Source organism: Mus musculus, chromosome 19, assembly GCF_000001635.26.
Source record: "Mus musculus strain C57BL/6J chromosome 19, GRCm38.p6 C57BL/6J".
In the NCBI taxonomy this organism is placed as follows: domain Eukaryota; kingdom Metazoa; phylum Chordata; class Mammalia; order Rodentia; family Muridae; genus Mus; species Mus musculus.
Genome location: NC_000085.6, coordinates 37,093,942 through 37,104,846, shown reverse-complemented (window position 1 = coordinate 37,104,846; position 10,905 = coordinate 37,093,942). Strand labels below are relative to the sequence as shown.

General features: G+C 42.9%; 1 protein-coding gene across 20 annotated transcripts in view; it reads left to right on the top strand.

Moving 5' to 3' along the window:
* Positions 1 to 10,905, top strand: part of Cpeb3 (cytoplasmic polyadenylation element binding protein 3) — a 188,280-nt gene that overhangs the window by 102,774 nt on the left and 74,601 nt on the right. The gene's annotated exons all lie outside the window — the stretch shown is intronic.

Here is a 10,905-nt window from a genome sequence, read left to right as displayed (position 1 = left end):
AAAAGAACAATGTAAAGAAGTTGTAGTTTTAAGAAAAGGTGCACATGTCTGCGAAGCATTCCACAAATGTAAGATGTGTCTGCTGCTCATTGCAGAAGCTGGGGAAGATGTGTGACTGGCTTGCTGTGTGACCTCAGTTAAAGCTAGAGCCAAAATTAGAATGTCTGTTTGTCTCATATGTGCTAATGTTTACCTTTTATCAGAATATTTTTGACTTTGCTTGTTATAAAGAGCAAATAAAGAGAATATTAAATTGATAGTATTTTACAGAGTAAATATTTACAGTGTAAATATGATTAGATAAATGCATATTGGCTGAATTTAATATACATATTATGGAACATTAATTTATAACCACTCTTTGGGGAACTATATTTTGTATTTGTTTTTGGTATAAAATAACTTTTATTTACATACATTTTTATCTATAGAACATATCTATAGAACCAGAAATTTACAAATGGATAATTCTTTTTTTTTTTTTTTGTCAAAAAATTCTTCAGGTAAAACAGTATACAGAGTCACTTGCATTTAAAATAATATAGTGATAGACAGTAGATAGAAGTATTTTTATGTGTACCTAATCATAAAGGTGAAGACCTTATAGTCAGATCTCCTATCTTGCCATCACGTAGATTATCCACCTTGCTAGCTGGGTACACTGATTATGTCTCTCTTCCCCCAGCATTTGTCCTAAAGAGAGGACACGTAGGACAGTTGCCTCACTGGACTCTACAACAGATACAGTTGTGTTCTCTCTACAGTAAATGACAGCTTTCTTAAATTGTTTCGTTGTCACAAACAAGAAATAGAGGTTAAAATACAAATATTAGGCAGGGATAGATAATTCAGTTATAGTAAATTAATCCAACTAAAATGAAGATCATACCTTTTCAGAACACAAAATTTTTAAAATTTACAAAAACAGCATTGAAATAGCAATGTAACTTACACTATGATTTTGTGACATTAGTCACATGAAATAGATGCATACTTTTGAGAATTTCTACCTAATTTATAGAGCTTCCTTCATAACAAGTTAAACCATAATTTACCGTAACCATGGAATGAGAGGCACACTCCCAGCTGGTTTCGGTGAGTTGGCCTCGCTCTCACACCAGGTGAGTCCTTATCCTCTTTTGCTTAGGAACTTGAGAACTGGCCTCCATCTTACCATACATGAAGATGAAAATTACTAGATGTAAAAATATTTCTCCAGTTGAAATATTGATCATTCACAGTTTTTGTGTTCAACAGTTTTTAATCTTAGGCACCTCCTACAACATGTATGACAGGGACCTCCTACATTCAGACCTGAGCTGCAGATGAGAAAGCTGCGGCCCCGAGTGGGGAAATGGCTCAGTTGATAGAAGGCTTGCCTAGCATTCCTGAAGCCCTGAGCTCTGCTCCCAGCACAGAATGAAAGCAGATGTGGGCTGCACTCCAGCAATCCCAGCACTTGGGGTGAAGGCCGGAGGGACTTGATTGCTTTAATCCATAGGAATAAATACCATAAATGCCATTCCTGTTTATTTATTTTGATGTTGGAGCTCAAAGCCAATGCCTCATACATACACACCAGGCGATGACTTACACTAAGTGCCATTTCTATCTCTGCCTTTCTTATTTTTAATTTCAAAAAGTAAAATGCTAGAAATAACTATTAATTCCTTTTTACGCTATACTTGTTTCATGTTGGTAGAAAGTGCAGGACGGGTGGGGACTAGAAAATTTTCCATGGAAGTAGACGTGAGGACTGCCTTTCCCCACGCATAATCAGTCGCTTGCCGAGACTTGCCTCTGGTTTCTTAAGCTTGCCTCTCCTCCCAGTTGCTCTCATGTTTGCTGCCCCATCTTTGGGAAACACCACTCTGCCATGTCACTCTGTTCCCCATTGAGGGTTCCCATGATCTAGTGTTCCATCGCCTAGTAGGTGCAGCCTCTCTTCTCTCCATCTTTCTCTGGTCAGTTGTGTGCTATGCTGTCCACTGCTCATTGCCGAGTACTGACTAACCACTCATCCTTTCTTCTAAATCCTATCTCATCAGTGTCAACTAAACTCAAGCCCCCGCCCCTCTGTGTGTGTGTGTGTGTGTGTGTGTGTGTGTGTGCACCCTATGTCAGCCTTGTGACTGCAGAAGTCAAAAGAGAGCATCTGATCCCCTGGAGCTGGAATTAGAGATGGTTGTGAACTGCTGGGAACGGAACCCAGGTCCTGGGCAAGAATAGCAAGTGGTCTTAACTGCTGAGCCACCTCTCCAACCCTGCCCGAGCTCTGTCCAATGGTCTTATAGACAGTTTTCCCTCTGCTTCTACTACCTTGTATTCTTCCTGTGTTTTCTTTGATCTTCAGTTGAAGTAAATCTGAGGACAAATTTGACTTGTGTGAAACACTATGCTCTGTTGATTAGGATTGTTTTGAAATAACATTCATCTATGCAGAAGAGTTTGGCATTATATTTTTTCAGTCATTAGCTGGAAATATGGTACTTGCCCTTAGTCCTAGCCACTCAGAAGGCTGAGGCAGGAGGATCACTTGAGCTAGGAGTTTTGTGCCAGCCTAAGCAGTACCATAAGCTCCTATCTTCAAATAAATAAATAAATAAATAATAGTTTAAAATTATTTGCTAGACCGGGTGGCACAAACCTGTAATTCTAATGCTTGGGAGGCTGAGGCAGGAGGATTGCCTCATGTTTGAGACTGAACATAGTGAGTATCAGGCTAGCCAGAGATCCACAAGACCCTTTCTTGAAATTCGTAAAAGCCAGGCTTAGTGGCACGTACCTTTAATCCCAGCAGTTGTGAGGCAGAGGTGAGACCCTGTCTCAATTAACTAAATGAACGAATGGGTGGGTGAGGAAAGAAAGACTTTACTTTTATAATTTTGAATGTCTTAATCTTCCTTGTACCAGATGGTGTGCTAACTACCACCTATAATATTTTGATTCCCTTTGTCTTAAGTCTGCAGATTGCTTGTCAGAGATGAAGTAGGGAATGGGGGTGTTGGGTAGAAGAAACAGGTAGCAGGTGGCAATGTTTGATCCATGCTTTTTATTTAGTCTTCCATTCTAAGAGAGAAGGGGCAGAAATCCCTTTCTTTATATATAGTGACTTAGGTATGTGGGGTGGGGCAAGTGCTTTCGTGTTGTTACTCCCAGCCCCATACCACGTAATTCTGATGAATTGATAGGCTTCTGCAATGCTGTCCATTCATGTGGAAAGGATTAAGTTAGCGTCTAGACTGCTCAAAAACAGTCTAACAAGTAAAGTGATTGATATATCTTAACTACGTCATTCTACTTATGCTTAAGACTAGAACTGGAGGGCAAGCGGGATGGCTCAGCAGGCTGAGTACACGTCATACACACCTGACACCTGAGTCTGCTCTCAGGAACTCCCAGGGGTGGATGGCTGACTCAAGAGTTGTCTGCTGCATACTCCTCACACACGCATCACACCCACAGTAAACACAAAACACTCAAAACACAGTAGAAAGAAATAGAGCTTTACTGTACCTCGAATTCTCTGTGGTATATATGCATGTTGGTGAATTCTTTAGGAACAGGAAGTAATGGGAATATATGTAAATGATTTGAGTTTTGAAAACAAAAATTGTGCCAGAGGAATCCAGTAAATCTGGAATAGGGAGAATTTCAGGAATCTTTGGATACTAGGCGAAGAGTGGAAGCAAGAGACCTAGTGTGTGATTCAGCTAAGAAGAGAGGGTAGCGATGAGACTGTCATGTCCTGAGTTTGCATGGAGTCAGCCTGAGGAAATCCTGGTGGTGAGATGGCCCATGCTGTCACTTTTGAATCAGAAGGTGAGTCTCTGGGCACAGATATGTTGGAACTGACTGAGGAGGGAGGGGGTTGAGGAAAACATAGTGGACAGGAAGGACTAGGTGGGGCTGTAGCCCAGTGTTAGAGCCCTGCCCTATCATGTCTGAGGCCCAGCCCAGTGTTAGAGCCCTGCACTATCATGTCTGAGGCCCAGCCCAGTGTTAGAGCCCTGCCCTATCATGTCTGAGGCCCTGGCTTTAATCCTCAGCACTAGGGGTGATGGTGGGGTGGAGGATTATGTGTGAAAGAATGAGACGGGAAATGAAGAGTCAGTCTTTTCATTAGTGCCATTTTTAGTTTGTTACTGCGGAAATTGGTGTCTGTTACATCAAAGGATCTTAACATTATCCTTCAGAAATATTCTTCCTCTAACAAGTGCAATGTGAAGCCCGGCAGTGGTGACGCAGGCCTTTAAGCCCAGCACTTGGGAGGCAGAGGCAGGCAGATTTCTGAGTTCGAGGCCAGCCTGGTCTACAGAGTGAGTTCCAGGACAGCCAGGGCTACACAGAGAGACCCTGTCTCAAAAAAACAGAAAAAAAAAAAAAAAAAAGAAAAGAAAAGAAAAGAAAAGAAAAGAAAAGAACAGAACAAGTGTAATGTGTGCTCAACCCTATTGGAAACTAAGTCTGCTAGGCGGTGCCATCTTTGCTTACATGCCTCTCTTCTTTTGCTTCCTTTCTTCTTTCTTCTCTTCCTCCGTCTCCTTTTTAATAGGGTCTCTCTGCGTCACCCTGTAGCCCCGTATGCGCTGTGTATAGGTTTCCTCACACTCGTGACAATGCTTCTACCTTTAGCCTCCCCAGAGCTGAGCTTGCAGGCAGGTGCTACCATGCTTGCTGCTTACACATTTACTAGATTTCACATGAACATGAGTTCTTGTGGGTTCATGGAGACGTCTGTCTACACGATGCTTAATCATGCCAGCGGTGTGTGTGTGTGTGTGTGTGTGTGTGTGTGTGTTCATTCATGCTGTTGGGTTTGACTGACCCCGTTTTGATATGCATGATAATCACGTGTTCTACCATTGAGCTGGATCTCCAGCTCTACACCAGTGTTCTTGCGGTTTAACAGAATGCTTCAGTTATACAGCAGCAAGGGCGATCCACACGTGTCTATCCGAACAGTGTGAGCAAATGGGAAGCATGATTCGAGTTGCTGTTATACATATTTAGGCCATAAACATGTATGCACTCTAGTGGATGGCCTTAATTAAGAAGTTCTAAGGTTCTTGAGTTGAGGGCATCTTTCTGTGGCAAGCCCGCTGTGAGAGGGGTTTGCTGCTTGCTGGTGAGACTATGGTACAAGTCTGGCTCTGTGCTAATGCAAGCTGAGCTCCGTGAGTGAAAGACACGAATAATGGTTCTGGAGTGAAACAGACATGGGTTGAAGGATGAAATGTTTGTGATTATAATCTCTTGAATGTTATTGGTAAGTGTAGTAATGGAAAAATATGAACACAAAAGAAGGAAAGGAGATGAACAAGAAAGAGAGGGAGAGGAGTCAGGTCACTCGCTTTTCGCTGTTGTGAGAAGTCATGTGGGAGGAAGCAGAGGAAGAATGAAGATGGAGTTCTGTGCCTTCTGTCCCTTGTGGTCAGAAGTGTCTGCATGCCAGCCCATCTTACACTCTAGACACCGTCTCTCACTTTGCTTGGAATTTTCTCTAGGTGGGACAGAGATGGTAAATAAATGAGACACATTTTTATTCATTTGATAAAATCCAGGCACTCGTGAGCCCGCCCAATGGGTAAAGACGCTTGCTGCATAAGTCTGGTGACCTGGGTTCAATTTCCAGGCCCCACATAAAGATGTAAAAAGAACCAGCCACACTGAATTGTCCCCAAGTCCCACATGTGCACCATCACCCATGAGCCTACAGAACACAGAAGTGAAGGTAAGGCAATTGTTTTAGAAAGACCAACCATGGTGCTGCAGGATTGTAACATGGAACTTGGCAGGTAGAGGCAGAAGGATTAGGAGTTTAAGGCCAGCCTTTGGCTACATAGTGCATTCCAGGTCAGACTGAGGCACAGGAAACTTTAACTCTTCCATCCTCTCCTCTCGCCATCTGCTTTTAAATAGGACAGGATGGGAGGCGCCCTGTTTCAGCGGTGGAGAGGTCAGATGATTAAAGTGAAGCACAAAGGATGAGGGGATATCTGGGGCTTCTTGTCTGAGATAGAGTCTCACTGTCTGGCCTAAGCTAGCTTTGAACTTAGGATTCTCCAGTGTCTTTCCTAGAGTATTAGGATTACAAGCATATACCACCATGCACGGCTTTTAATTTTTTAATTATGGAAACTTTCAAGCTTATAAAAATGTGGAAGAGTTTAATGACTTCTCCTCTGGCCTCTGCAGGCACCAGTCATTTATTCAGTGCCCGTACATACAGTCAGGTAAAACACCCATTAATAGAAATAAAGGCAGCTTTTAAAAAGGGACGGTGACAGAAGTAGCTTGTAGAAAAGATTTGATGCAAAGTAGTAATGCACAATACAGCATCTACAAATCTTGAAAGTACTCTATGCCCAGAAAGGATGTCAGTCACACAGCATTTACTCATCTGAAATTGCAGAAGAAGAAAAGCTACTGAGCACAAAGAATAATGATGACCTAGAACTGAGTGGTTGAAGGAAAATAGAAATGACTTCTAATTGGTTAAATGTATGAAGTATGTGACATGTGAATTATATTTCAGTAAGACTGTTGTCTTTAAGAAGACTTGAGACAGGCTGGAGAGATGGCGTCAGCGGTTAAGGACACTGACTGTTTTTTCTGAGGTCCTGAGTTCAAATCCCAGCAAGCACATGGTGGCTCACAACCGTCTGTAGTGGGATCCCATGCCCTCTTCTGGTGTGTCTGCAGACAGCAACAGTGTACTCATACATAAAACAAATAAATCTTTAAAGGGGGTGGGAGGTGCTGGCTCAGCTGTTAAAGACTAGGCTCACAACAAAAACTGTAAGAAGACTCGAGGCAAGGAAATGGCTGATTCCGATGAGTGTTAGGAGGAGCTTGGACGGAGGATGGAAGCCTGCTTTTACTGACCTTTTACTTCTTGTAGGGATTTTGAGCTTGGTCCAAGAATGGAAGGAGATCATTGCAGAGCCTAGTGATTAACTTTGTTTCAAAAACAGAGGTCTGCTGCTTGGAGAGGAAGAGAAAGGAAAGTGTGTGTTTAGTTAGAAGATGTCAAGATAACAAAAAATGGTGGGACGTAGGTTAGTATGGTGGCAATGAGGTTGTAGAGACATTGACAGTGATGCATCCTAGCGAGAAGACGCAGCAGAACCAGCAGACTGGCATTGCACAGATGGGTTGGATGCAGCAGTCACTCAGAAGGTGACCTTGGTGATCTGGCAGAAGCTGTGGGGTGAATGGTAATGCCATGACTTGAAATGGCAGTGGGAAAACGGAATTTAGGGTAGATATTGAGAGTTTACTTGTAACTGGATGTGTTAGCACACATCTTTAATCCTAGCATGCAGGAGGCAGAGGCAGAGAGGCAGGCAGATCTCTGAGTTTGAGAACAGCCTGGTCTGTATGGTTCATTTCAGGTCATCAAGGGCTATAAGACATTGCCTCAAAAATTATTTAATAGGAATTTGCTAGTAAGCATATGATGAGTCAGATATACCACCTTTTAATATAAAGTAAAATTTGTTTTTATTATGTAAGAGTTCTGTGCAAGGCATGGTGGCAAATGCTTGTTATCCCCACACTGATGCTGAGGTGCTTATAGACCAGAGAGTCAAGAGTTTGAGGCCACCCTGGGCTACATAGTGAGGCCTGTGTGATACAAAGAAGCAAAGCCAAACAAACAAAGTGCTCAATAAGAGAGTCTGGAGTCTCTTACTACATTATAAAGTAAGACCCAGAGAGGTGATCGGTCCTCTCCAACGTTGAAGACTGGAGGTGAAGCTGGAAACTATTTCAATTTCTGTGGAGATTATTTATTTAGTTTTAGGAAACATTTCTCATCATCCCTTTTTGTTAAATTCCTAAGCGGATTTCTGAGCCTCTTGCCAGACTGAGCCAAAAGGACCCGAGAGTTGGACCAGAAATGTCCTGGACAGCTGCGGTCCTGGGGCTTCTGCAAGTGCTGGTGTGATGTCTTTAGAAGCACAGCATGGTCATTACTCTGGTTTCCCCATCTTTTGTTGTGGGAAGACGCTTTCTGGCGAGGACAGTCTTGAAGCTTTGCCTTGCGTATTAGCACTTTGCAGGTCATCTGGCACTGGCTTCTGCAGCTCTTTTAGCTTCAGGTCATTGCCATTTTCAAATATTATTATTCATTGACTTATAGACTGCACATTCTGAGCAATAACTAAGAGTATATACCAGGAGCAGGTGGAAACCCACATGGCCAAGTTAGAACAGTCAAGAAGCCTTTTCTTTTTCTTCTGTTGAAATACTGTATATACATTTTCTGTGGAAGTATCTGAGGTTCTAATTCAGATTTATGCTATCTTCACATAGGAGTATACATCTTTTAGGCTATAATATGGATTATTTAAAGCATTTTGGTGTTGGGAAATGTTTTTCTTAAAACAAATATTTCAGAGGGGTGCTAGGTAGTGAGGCAGGACTGCAGGGTAGCTCACATGCAGCTTCATAAGATTTCAGTTACTAGTTACATGTCCAGGAACTAAAATTTCATAGTTTCCCTAGGAATAGCCTTTTTTGAGACAGTATCTCATATAGTCCATCCCAGCACACATCTCAGACCCAGTCACTATTGCTCACATTTAAGGCAGGGTCTTGCTATCCTGGGTAGGTTCGGGTACACTCTGCAGGCCAGGGTGGCCTCAGACATGAGATCCTCCTACTCAACCTCCCAAGTGCTGAGGTTTCAGGCATGTGCCAAACAGCCCATCTGGGACAATTTGTTTTGAGCATGGATATTTGCCAACCAAATGACTATATGAATAATAGCCTCCCAAGGGTTCAGTGGACTGCTCAAAAAACCACTGCACTACCTTACCCTGGTGAGAGTGTGCAGCAATGAACGCATCACTGGCCTGTTCCAGGACCACCCCTCACAGTAACAAAACAACACTCAGAGCCAAAGGCCTGAAGCTCTCTCTGTTCTCAACACCCACAACCAGCAATGTGACTCCACCTCCAGGGGATCTAGCGTCCTCTTCTGGTGGCCATAGGCACCTGCACACACATGGCAAACACAGAGAGACTCTCAGACATATACATTCTAATGTAAATAAGTAAACAGTCTTTCAGGAGCTCATGACTAGAGCAGAGGGAAACAGATGGCTGTCAGAGCGTGGGACCACTCTAGCCACAGAAGTGCTGCTTCTTAGCATCCTTCTTTCTGTCCTTCTCTCCTCTCTTCTCTCTCTCTCTTTCTTTCTTTCTTTCCTTCCTTCCTTCCTTCCTTCCTTCCTTCCTTCCTTCCTTCTTTCTTTCTTCCCTTCTTTCTCTCTCTCTCTCTCTCTCTCTCTCTCTCTCTCTCTCTCTCTCTCTCTCTCTCTCTCTCTCTCTGAGACACAATGTAGTCCTGGCTGCCTGGAATTCTCTATGTAAACTAAGCACTAGGCTGACAATCTCTTTTCTGCTGGGTCTTGAAAAGTCCTCTGCCACTGAACCATACCTTTAACCCTCCCTCATCCCCAAAAGTGTCTTTGAATTGCTTCCTGTAGCAGTTTTCTCACCTATTAGGCACCAGGCTGTCATGTCACAGTAAAGCTGATTAGAGGTCTCCTATTCCCAATCATGAGGCTATACTTTCCTTAACTCAGATGTTTCTAAGGCTCATACATTTCATACAGATCTCTTTCAGTGGCCGCCTGCGGCAGACAGAGAATATCGTCTCCGTGGTTCTTAAACTTTAGCAGAGGAATCACTGGGATGGGGGTGCAGAGTTTGAAGCCTGACTTCCACAAATTCAGATTAGTAGATTTGAGGATTGGGTTCTGGAACCCATATTCTTAGTTCCTACTGCAGTTAGAGAAACATCATCTATGTGTTCACCATGTGCAGTTTCGTTCCCAAGGCTGCCTTCATTGCTAAGGCCAGTAACACTCTAAACACTACTACTACTAAGACAGAGGCAATGTTTTAAAGCCATAGGAAATGTCTTGACTCCCCACGACTGGTTCTGAAAACTCTCCAGAGTTTTACAGCTCTTGCTTTTATTTTCCTCTGGGGAAGCTGTCTGTGGTTATGTTGGTCATGAGAAACAAGGTTTTATTTGTTCAAGAATGTCTGGAATAGCTGTGACTTTTTCACTGCTCTGGTTGAAGACCTCCTCATTGTCCATCTGGATAGTCACTGACTTATTCATAGTCTCAACTCATCCCCCTACTCCCTGGGTTCAAACTGCCAGTAGAGAGGATAGAAGCTTTTGTAGGATTTGAGACACAAAATAGTCAGCGGTAGCTCAGAGAAGTGATTCTGGCAAGACAAATTTTAAAAATGGAGTTGATGCAAGTGTAATAGTCTCCAGGGCATGTGTGTTAAAAGCCCTGTGTGTAAAATGTTTTATGAGGCTATAGCTCAATTGGTAGAGTGCTTGCCTAACATACACAAAGACTTGGGTGCAACCCCCAAGACTACAGAAAAGCAAGTGTGGTAGTGCATCCTAGCACTTGGGAGACAGAAGAGCAGAAGTTCAAGGCCAAAGCTAGAGAGATGGCTCACTGGTCCAGAGAACTTGGGTTAGATTCCCATTATCCACAGTATATTCACAACCATCTATAACTCTAATTCCTGGAGTATTTGACAGACTTTCTGGCTTCTAAGAGTATCAGGTGTTCACATGGTATATAGACATACATGCAGGCTAAACACCACACACATTAAAAATAAAGGTTGGAGCTGGAGAGATGGCTTAGAGGTTAAGAGTACTGACTGCTTTTCCAGAGGTCCTGAGTTCAATTCCTAGCAACTCTATAATGGGATCCGATGTCCTCTTCTGGTGTGTCTGACATACCAAAAAAAAAAAAAATTTTTTTTTTAAAAAAAGTTTAAGATCAGCCAGGCATGGTAGCGCACGCCTTTAATCCCAGCACCCGGGAGGCAGAGGCAGGTGGATTTCTGAGTTCAGCT